General features: G+C 43.2%; 1 protein-coding gene across 2 annotated transcripts in view; it reads left to right on the forward strand.

The window, feature by feature from the left end:
• Positions 1 to 254: 254 nt before the first annotated feature.
• sv2bb (synaptic vesicle glycoprotein 2Bb) overlaps positions 255 to 10,000 on the forward strand; it is a 54,178-nt gene continuing 44,432 nt past the window's right edge. Inside the window, exon 1 of one of the 2 annotated variants that reach the window (XM_031564593.1) lies at positions 255 to 333. The gene's annotated coding sequence lies outside the window, so the exon portion shown is untranslated. The remainder of the gene's footprint in view (positions 334 to 10,000) is intronic. The other variant, XM_031564592.1, reaches the window with a different exon arrangement.

The raw sequence follows: 10,000 nt of genomic DNA on the forward strand, positions 1-10,000 counted from the left end.
AGGTGGTGTGTCTCTAACAGAGTGTCTGTGTGTGTTTATGTGTGTGTGTGTGCGTGTGTGGGTGCGTGGGTGTGTGTGTGTGTGTTGCAGGGGTCTGACAAGACGTATGTTCAGCATCAGGCTACTGGGAAAGGCCTCTGCCTCTGATTAGCATTCTGAGCTCACCCAGACTGCATCAAGAAACTCCCGCACTCCTCTCTCCCTCCCTCCCTCCCTCCCTCCCTCCCTCTCTCCCTCTCTCTCTCTCTCTCTCTCTCTCTCGCCATCATTCTGTTTTACCACATTGCTCCAGTGAAGAAGGAATATTGTGGCCGTTTCTTTAGGATGCTGAAGGTAATGAAAATCCTGTACTTTATCTGTCTTTCTTTGGTACTGAGTTGAGTTATGCCGCAAGTCAAACAGGTGTTCTCTGCCGATGTTGGATATATAGGGGTTAATCTGATTGATGACGGACTCTGGGGAGTTCCTCTAGCGCCAAGACTGCTTTGAAAGAACATATATATACTGCAGTGTGTTTTATAAGCGAACAGTGATTTCAGTGTAGACACACCTGTGGCATATTTATGTGTCTGTGATGAAAGATTAATTTATCATATTGTTATAGCAACATATTTCAGTAGACATTTCTCATGAAATAACATCTTATAACATATCAATATACGTACATTTCTTATTTTGAATGGTGTAATAATATGATACATTTGCTGCAACTGCTAATTAGAATTACAATGTTTCAGGATTTGTACATTTTGACATTTTACATATAATCTCAGTTCGGGTTTGTTCTATGTTCCAAAAATGTATTTTGTTTTTATCTTCTTTCCAGTCAACCTGTAATTCTATGATTCATATTATTCTATGATAATTATGGCTGAATATAGTGAGCAGAGCTGACCGGCTGGGTGGGAATTCCCTGCAGTATGATGGTGCTGAACCTGTAGCCTTGAGCCATCAATCACTCAACACTGCATTTTACCTACAGGCGTAGCAAAGAGTGTGCTGCAGGGGGATATTAACAAATGAGGCATGTGGCCTCTAGTCTGCAGCCTGTAGCGTGTTACCTTTAACATGCTGTGTGTAGCCTCTAGCCCAGGGGTGGGCAATTATTTTCCCCAAGGGGCCACATGAGATAGTGGGACTGCTGTGGAGGGCCGGACCAATAGGCTGAACTCAATTCTGCTCAATATAAGTTGTATCTCTTTATAAAAAAAACATTAAATTGTATGGTTTTGATTAACTGCTACTGGTAAGAGTAGATGTTGCATTTAGGCTATCAAAAAAATGTGGTGCAGGCATAGTAAAAACGCCAACATTATTTAATCAACATGTAATCAACATTCACCAAAACGATTTTGAAAATGAGCATGTTTGCAGTATTAAAGGTGTTCCCAGACGACCAATACACATGGCACACACACGCACACGAGAGCAAGCTTGCAATGCAATAGTATAAGTATACAAATTAATAGTAATATAAATATTTATCAGCGCAAATGGTCGCAGGCACGCCCACACGCACGAATGTAGGCCTACGAAAATAAAAAAATATCCCGCTTATTAAACGATTACTTGCCAAAATAATAGAAGACATTTCTCCAAAATATCTCTTTTTAATGATTTTGTTGCCGTTCAGTTCTTCACGCCAGCAACCCACCTTCTGACTTCAAGTTTCAATGACTTTCAGTTACGTGAAATGACCGGACTACTTGCGTTGCGGAATGATATGAAAGATGTGAATTAAAAGCACAAAACCTGTTGCCAATGACACCAGTCATACATTTTTCGCAGCAGTGAATATAAAGAAATTACAGACCTGCGAACGTTGGACGTTGAACGTTTTGGAACATTCTGAAGAGCCGTATAATAAGTACAGGTATTTACGTTTGATTCCTAATTTACAATTGACCTCCGTGGGCCGCACAGGGACAGCCAACGGGCCGCAAATTGCCCTTGGGCCGCACTTTGCCCAGGTCTGCTCTAGCCTTTAGTATGCAACTTGAAGCCTGCAGAAATTGTTGTACAGTTTGTAGGTTGTGATGTGTGCTGTGCAACCTGTAGTATTATGTCTTGTGTAGCCTGTGATGTGTAGGGTCAGTAACTTGGTGAAGAGGCTGTTGACTTGAAGTAGAGGGTTGTGTGTTGGCCCGGGGGGGTGGGGGGGGATACGTATGATGGTAACTCATGTTTCACTTTGGCATGCAAGTGTGGTTTTAATTAGAATTAGACTCATTAATCACCAAACACATCAATCACTGCTTACAGGCTAAACCCTTATGTTTGCACTTTCACTGCTAATGGACTATTCTGCTTCCAGTATTTTGTTCTAATTTTGATAAAAGCATACAGCTAGACCTGCTGGGTCATGAAGAGCTGACACTATGGCATTGCAGGTTGTCTTCCCAACTTCTAGCCAATTGGCATAGACAATCTCTGCAGCACAGAGTACTTTCTTTTCATTCTCATTTAATTTTGTGACGTGTTTCCCATTCTAGCTTGTAATGCAGCTTTGGTTGTACCTCTGGTCATGGGGTGTGAAACTGATTCAAAAAGGACATATGCTGTAGAGTTCTCAGCAATGTTGCAAGACTACTTAATGCCACAGAGTGGCTTCAGTTTTTCTTATCTCACTGTAATACATACTACCATACACATTTAGCCCATCACTCTCTGTTGATGTTAATAGCATAGTCAAAAAAGTAAGTGTTCCAATGCAGGATAGTAGTTTTTTATCAAAAACAATTCAGGGGGGCAATTTAGGATTACATGTAACATGCAGCTGGTTAGGATCCAGTGAATTATTTAGTGTGGAGTGGAAATCAGAAATTTGCTTATATTGATGGTGAGCTGATTCCTCTTATAGTAGAGAAACCGGTGAAAAGTTTAGGCAGGTGGTACAATTCATCACAACACAACATGTTGAGGGACCAAGGACATGTTGAAGAGCTTAGACAATTCATTGCTAAGGCTATCAATACCATTGGTAGGACATTCTTGCCTGGTAAATTGGACTGGTGGTGCTTAAGGTGGCCTTTGACTGTGTATGAGGTTACTATTTCAGCGGTGAAGAAATTTGAAAGCATTGTGAACAAGGCAATCAATCAATCAATCAATCAATCAATCGATCATCAATCTTATATAGCGCTTCTCTAAGTACTCAAAGTCGCTTTACAACTACCCCCAGCCCCTGCCCTTACCCTGCCCTTACACCCATCTGTGTGTCCTTGTACTCCGTCATTGACAGGTTGTACAAATGCTCATATTTGCGGACCTCTTCCGCCAAACGCTCTTCAATTTGTTCCATTCTTAAAAATCTTTCTTGGGTTCTGCCATGGCTTTTAAAAATGGCGGTATTATGCTATGAAACCGGAAATGTTAAACTCAGGAAAGGATGTGGTTAGCAGACCAATCACAGTCTTGCGGGCTGCAAACGGCTGGCGTAGCTTTGTTGATAGTTATACATTTTGGGGGACGAACTTAAGCACGCGAGAGGGGTTACGTGACTTCGCAAGGGGCTCTTGCAGGTCTTGCGAGCTTCCGTTTCTGCGTAAAATCCGAGTATAAAAGCCCCTTAACTCTAGTTTGTACTCATGAGGGGGTAACCCTCCCCTCAACCCTCCCATCCCTTACCCTGGACAGGCTGTGGTATGCCATAGTATAATGAGATTCGTGTTTAGATAATTAGGCAGTGCACCATTCAGACACTGAGAGATGCATGTGAAATCTTGTCAAGGTGCATTTTGGGATGTATCTGTTGTTGTCTCTGGTATTGACATGTGTCCAAACCCAGTGTGAGCATGGAGGGGGGTGGGTCTGGGATGCCAGACACCACTATTGAGCCTTCTGGAGGTATCGTGTTTCAACCAAACACTGACAAAGGAAGGTGGCCACTTGACGACCCCAGTGAAATGCTCATGAGGGCACTTTGTTGTTGTTGTTAAGTATCGTTAAGTATCCATATGATGGTTGTAGTGCACCCTGTTGTGTTATAATACTAGGTTGTTGGGTAATGGGTCCCCAACCAATAGCACAAGGAATTAGGCATATTTTCCTGTGTTTATCTTAAAGACTAACGTGACACAGATCCAGTTCACTGTGTTATGTTGAGCGCTGTAGAAGGAATGAGATCTCCAAGCACTATGCGGGATCATCCATCTCTTTCATATCAGTTGTATAAAACAGCCCCGTCTTCCCCTTTTACACCTACTCTGGGTCTGTGTCATACTCCATTCTCATGGCAATCCGTCATCCCCATGCATCTCCCACCACTTCAGTGGGGACTGTGGCCCAAGCCTCACATAAAAGCCACTATCATACGACACCTACATAAATCAGACACACACAGGCACAGGCACACACACACACACACGTGTGCACGCATGCACGTACACACACACACACACACACACACACAGGCACACACACACGTGTGCACGCATGCACGTACACACTTACACAGGCACACACACACACACACATACACAGGCACAGACAGTCATTCACATCCACACAATGAACCATAAGCCACACCTATAACTGGCAAGATTAACAGACACGACAGTAACAGTCAACGATACACTGCAACAGTCCCCACCACCATACTCACAATCCTGCTTTGCTCAAAAAAGATCATGTCCAGCAAGCATTTAAAACACTCAAAGTGTCGGAAAAGGCAGCAACAAAAAAAATAGAGAGGGAAAGAAAGAAAGAGAGTTTAAAATAAGGAGAAGGAACCATTTCCAGGCAAGCCTAACATCCCCTTAGAGAGTCTTTTCAATCAAAAGTGAGACCTCATGAGAGAAGAGCAGAGGGGAAACAGAGCAGGACCTGTTAGCCTCCCTCAAACTAAAACCTCCTGCAAGTCAGCCTGTGATACAGAACTAGAGGATAGGCTTCAGCCTGTAATACAGAACTAGAGGATAGGCTTCAGCCTGTGATGCAGAACTAGAGGATAGGCTTCTGCCTGTGATACAGAACTAGAGGATAGGCTTCTGCCTGTGATACAGAACTAGAGGATAGGCTTCTGCCTGTGATACAGAACTAGAAGATAGGCTTCAGCCTGTGATACAGAACTAGAGGATAGGCTTCAGCCAGATGCTATTTTATTCAGCGTCAGGGACGTTTGGTGGGGATTCTCCTGTCTCCTCAGTGGCACACCACAGCACCGGGCTCCTGTACTGTGGCCATTTCTACCAGCTATTAAATTCATGATCATCTGAGCGGAGCCTGTAAATTTGTGAAACCTGTGGTGACCAAGGTAAGCTGCACACACATACGCACACAAACACACACAAACACACACACACACACACACACACACAAGCGTAATTCAACAACAGCTGCTCATCTCAGCTGTGTAAAGAGAAGGAGGAGGGAGAGTGAGAGGGGAAGAGAGTGAGAATGAGACTGAAAAGAGAGAACAAAAAAAATTAAAATAAGATGAAAGGGCACGCCCCCTTTGCACCTGGTGTTCTTTGTTGTTGGGCACCTCCCACCTTTCCGACATCCTGAGCTTCCTCGCCAAGCGGAAACTGATGTTAAATAGTGACATTAATGTAGGTAATGTAGTGATCCAGCCTCCTCGTATTACCTCATCATTATAACCTGGATTAAACAGTGGAGCAACAGTAAGCACACTCCCATCTAGTCAGGCAGCAGCACAATTGAATGTGTTTGTATACATTTTGTTGTTTATATTTTAGCATCGGTGGAACATTTATTTTAATGTCAATATCTGTTCATATGGATGTTGCCTGTGCAGCTCGCGGTGGCTTCTGTGCTACCGCTCTCTAACGGCAGACATGCAACACATCCCACACCTTTACCAACACTGTTGGATGGGATGATATGGAGTGGTGGAGTGGAGAGCTGAATTTGATAGAGGGACAGAATGGTGAACCCAGATGAAACAATTTTACAAAGGAGGATCACTGCGGGATTGGGGGGTGGGGTGGTGTGGGGTGGGGGGTAAAGGAGGGGAGAGCCCATCTCTCTCTGGGGTGGGGTGGGGGGGGGGGGGGGGGAGAGGGGAGAGCCCATCTCTCTCTGCTTGGGTAAGAATGACGACGTATGTGAGGCACTGAAAGAGAACAGAGAGGAATGAACAGAGAGCGATTACTGCAGTGCACTGCTTTACTGCTTTACCAATCTGGTCTGAGAGGATTGGCCAACGGAGGCTGTGTCTATACATTTATATCACATGGGTGTGTCTATACAGTTACATCACATGGGTGTGTCTATACATTTATATCACATGGGTGTGTCTATATATTTATATCACATGGGTGTGTGTGTGGTAGCACAGGTGAGTGGGTGCTGGCTGGTGGACAAAGTATAGCTAGGAAATATGTGTCTATAGATGTTTAGGGGAAACCTACGTATGGAGAAAACAATGTAGAGCCTATGAAGAATTCTCCAGAGATTTTTGGGTGTGGTTCCATATGCCATTTGAAATAAAGGAACACAGGGGGATAACCCATTGAACATATGCCGTATCAGATTTGAGACAAGATGAAACAAGGTCCGCACAAAAGGAATTGGAATGGTGATATTTGCGTGATTGGTTTTCTATCGCTCATTTGCACGTCACAGCAATGATATCATGTGACAGTGTGGGTCAGTTAACCTTTTTGGAGTTGGCACCCTGATTCTAGTTTGTGAGATTGAGTAATCTGATTCTAATTTCACTTTGTTCTTTTTGGTTGGCCTATTTATCTTATTTTTATGCATATTTTTATATTTCTATAGTTTTAAATGTTATGATTATTTATTTGTCATTGCAAGTGTCTTAATAAAATACAGTTGGCGCAGAATGATGCTTATATTGTTGGGAGGGGGGTTGCTGAATAGACACACCATTTTGTTGGCGTGGGTGTCGGGCGGCATACAAGCAAGAATTGCTAGAACTGTGGCAGGATCTGAAGGCAACAAACATGTGGTGGTTTTGCAGTCTCTACAAATTGTGGCCCTTAGCAGGTTTTCACTCATTAACAGTAAATACCAAGAGCGGAGCTGCATTGCTGGTTAAGCATGTTGCAACAGGTGTTTACACTCTGACAGAAACGAGACCTCACAGTTTAATGTCCCCCTAGTACTTCTCACTGGCTCTCTTTAATGTCTTGGCGGAGAAAAAGAAATTGATTAATAAAGAAACCGCTCACAACGTAGACAGATGTAGCATTCTCCACCTCCAGAAGCATCCATCATCTCTACAGGTCTGCTAGTTAAAGCCTCCTGTTCTGAGAAAAATACATTGGTGGATCACCAGAGACTTCTGAGCTCAAAAACATGAGTGGGTTAAAGCAGCATGTGCTCCTTACCTCGATGCAAGTTCATGGACGCCCAATCACTCCCACCAGTAGCAGCTGTCGCCAGCTCTTAGAGAAAGGAGAATGTACTTCTCCTGCCTCCTCTGCACTTTTGTTTCAAAAGGCTCAGAAGCATACTTGTAACCAATTATTGTTCTCAAATGATCTGTAGTTGGCACCCTGATCTAGTTTGTGAGATTGAGTAATCTGATTCTAGTTTGTCTTGCCTATTAATCTTATTTTTGTGTATATTTTTATATTTCTATAGTTTTAAATGTTAGGATTATTTATTTGTCATTCCAAGTGTCTTGTGGTATGTTTTCGCATCCACCACACCAGTTGAGTTTTCCTACTCCAGCAGTGGTTGTAGAAGCCTTCATCCTATCAACATGGAAAACAAATACACAGAGTGTTTTTTTAAATGTTTTTATTCCTGCAAATAAATCGTGTCGGCTATAGACAGTAGACTATGAAGCATGTTAGGCTGTTTCTTGCAGCATGTGCTGGCTTAAATAGCTAACAGTAAGGCCAGCCGTGCAGAGCCAGCTGCTTGTTTATGTGATTACAGCAAAGTTTTTTCTGCATTAGAGTTGGCTGAACTGACTGCTCAAAGGAGTGCTTCCTTTCCGCGCTTTGCAGATTGTTAACCAGGAAGCTCACTAGACAGCAACTTCAATAAATCAAGATCACCAATTTGGCTGCTGCAGATCTTCTCTTAGCCGCGGTGACATCTGTCCCAGATAGCAAGCCTATACCGGTCCTCCGGTGGATTTCGGTTGGCAACCCACTGGTGGTGGGATGTTTCTTGTCCTCTCTTGGACCACAATCATCTTTAGTTTAACTTGGCGTGAAAATTAACAAAATAACATAAAATGTTTGTCAATTCCTGGAATTTCTAAGTCATATCCTTGGCATAGTCTATTTAAAATATCAGCCATTAAACAGAAGATGTTCGTGGTACGCCTAGCCTACAAGAAGGCTCTCAAGGTGAATATTGACTTGGTCAATTAAAGATGTATGTTACGCACTGGTCTCATGTATAAAAATGTTAATGGTTGGTGAAAATAATTGAAGTGGTATAGATGACTAACTAAAAAATGCTCTTTGCTGTAACAGGACCGCCAGCTCTGCCCAACAGTGGTCCACTGGCCTTTTGCTATCAGGGCTGTTGTCAGGCCAGTGAGCGCGCTAACATTGACAGTCCATTTCTGATTTTATTGTTGGTGCACTATAGACTATTCTTTTTTTTTTTTTAAACATCTTTATTTTAGGTATTTTATATGGTTTATTGGTGAAGTAACATTAGGCACAAGAGGGGAATCAAAATAATTCAGCAGAGGAAGAGATATACACCAGAGGAGGGAAATCCTTCCCCAGCAAATCGCACCCTGCAAATCTGTATCATTTCTCAGTCTTATTTCATCAATAAGGTTAAAGAGGAAATTGCTCCTGGGCATATTGGCATGCTTGCCACACTGATGAAAGCCTAAACCAGCATATTGGGTGGACACCTGCCTGCATGTGAATATTGATCTATTGAGGGTCGGAGAGCCCTGAGGATTTAGCTTGGACTCATTTCGTATTCCAGCAACATGCATTTGTGAATTGGGACAATACTCTATGGAGATCTCTCCCGTTTCTTGATTGCATATATTAGTTAGAGATAACCTGGTGAGCCTGTGGTACCAAACCAGATAAACGCTCACAGGCCCCAGCCCTGCCCAACAGAAGCAATACACAGACATGGCAGGTTGTATGTGGACTTGGTGTATGTCCAGGCAAGAGACACAAAAATCATCATATTCAACAATCTTCTGTGCCACTGCAGTGTTCAAAGAAAGAGAGAGATAATGTGTGGTAGTTGTGGGGGTAGGTGGGGGTTGGTGTGGGGTAGTTGTGGAGATAGGTGGGGGTTGGTGTGTGGGCACATGGGATGGTGATGCAGCGCCGAGTGCATTCATCCTTGGTCCAGCTTCTCTGAAGAGAGTCGAATGCGGATGGAGTGGGAGGTAGACATAAGGTGGTGGACTCGTATCCATGGAGAGATGTCCAACCGAGACACTTAAGGACTCAGGGGAAGCGTTCCCTTTGCATCACTAACATTTACTGTTATTCATGTCATTGACAGAAGACCGTTTCAGAAAAAAATAAATAGTTTATTCATTGATTGAAATTGGGGTATCTCATCCAAATCCATTCATAACTCAACAAATGTTCCAAGGGCTTACCGAACAAACCAATCACATCATATGTTCTTCAGCTGACACCCGGACTAGCCGATGCCAGACAGCTTTGTGACCTCGGGCACTGAAGTAGTGATTTACTCCTCTGCTCCCCTTTGACTGGACTGGAATGGGCTTTCTGACTGGCTCTTAACGAGCTACTTGGTCTCCCGTCCCTGATGGTCTGTCTGATGATGGATCACCGACTTCTGTTCACGAAAAACTAAAAATAATAATGAAAGACAGTTTCAGAATGAAAAAGTTCATTTATTGATTAACATTAAGTGGGGTATCTCATCCAAAATCCATTCATAATTCCCCAAATGTGCTCTAAGGGCTCACCGGACAACCAATCACATCGCATGTTTCTCAAATGTTGGAGCATCTCTGTATATCTGTGGGTACCGTGAGGAACTATCTTTAGTGGGCGGAGTCCTGCGGTGGCATAGCGAGACTGAGGGGTTATAATCTAAA

The sequence above is a fragment of the Clupea harengus genome, chromosome 3 (genome assembly GCF_900700415.2).
Source record: "Clupea harengus chromosome 3, Ch_v2.0.2, whole genome shotgun sequence".
Classification (NCBI taxonomy): Eukaryota; Metazoa; Chordata; class Actinopteri; order Clupeiformes; family Clupeidae; genus Clupea; species Clupea harengus.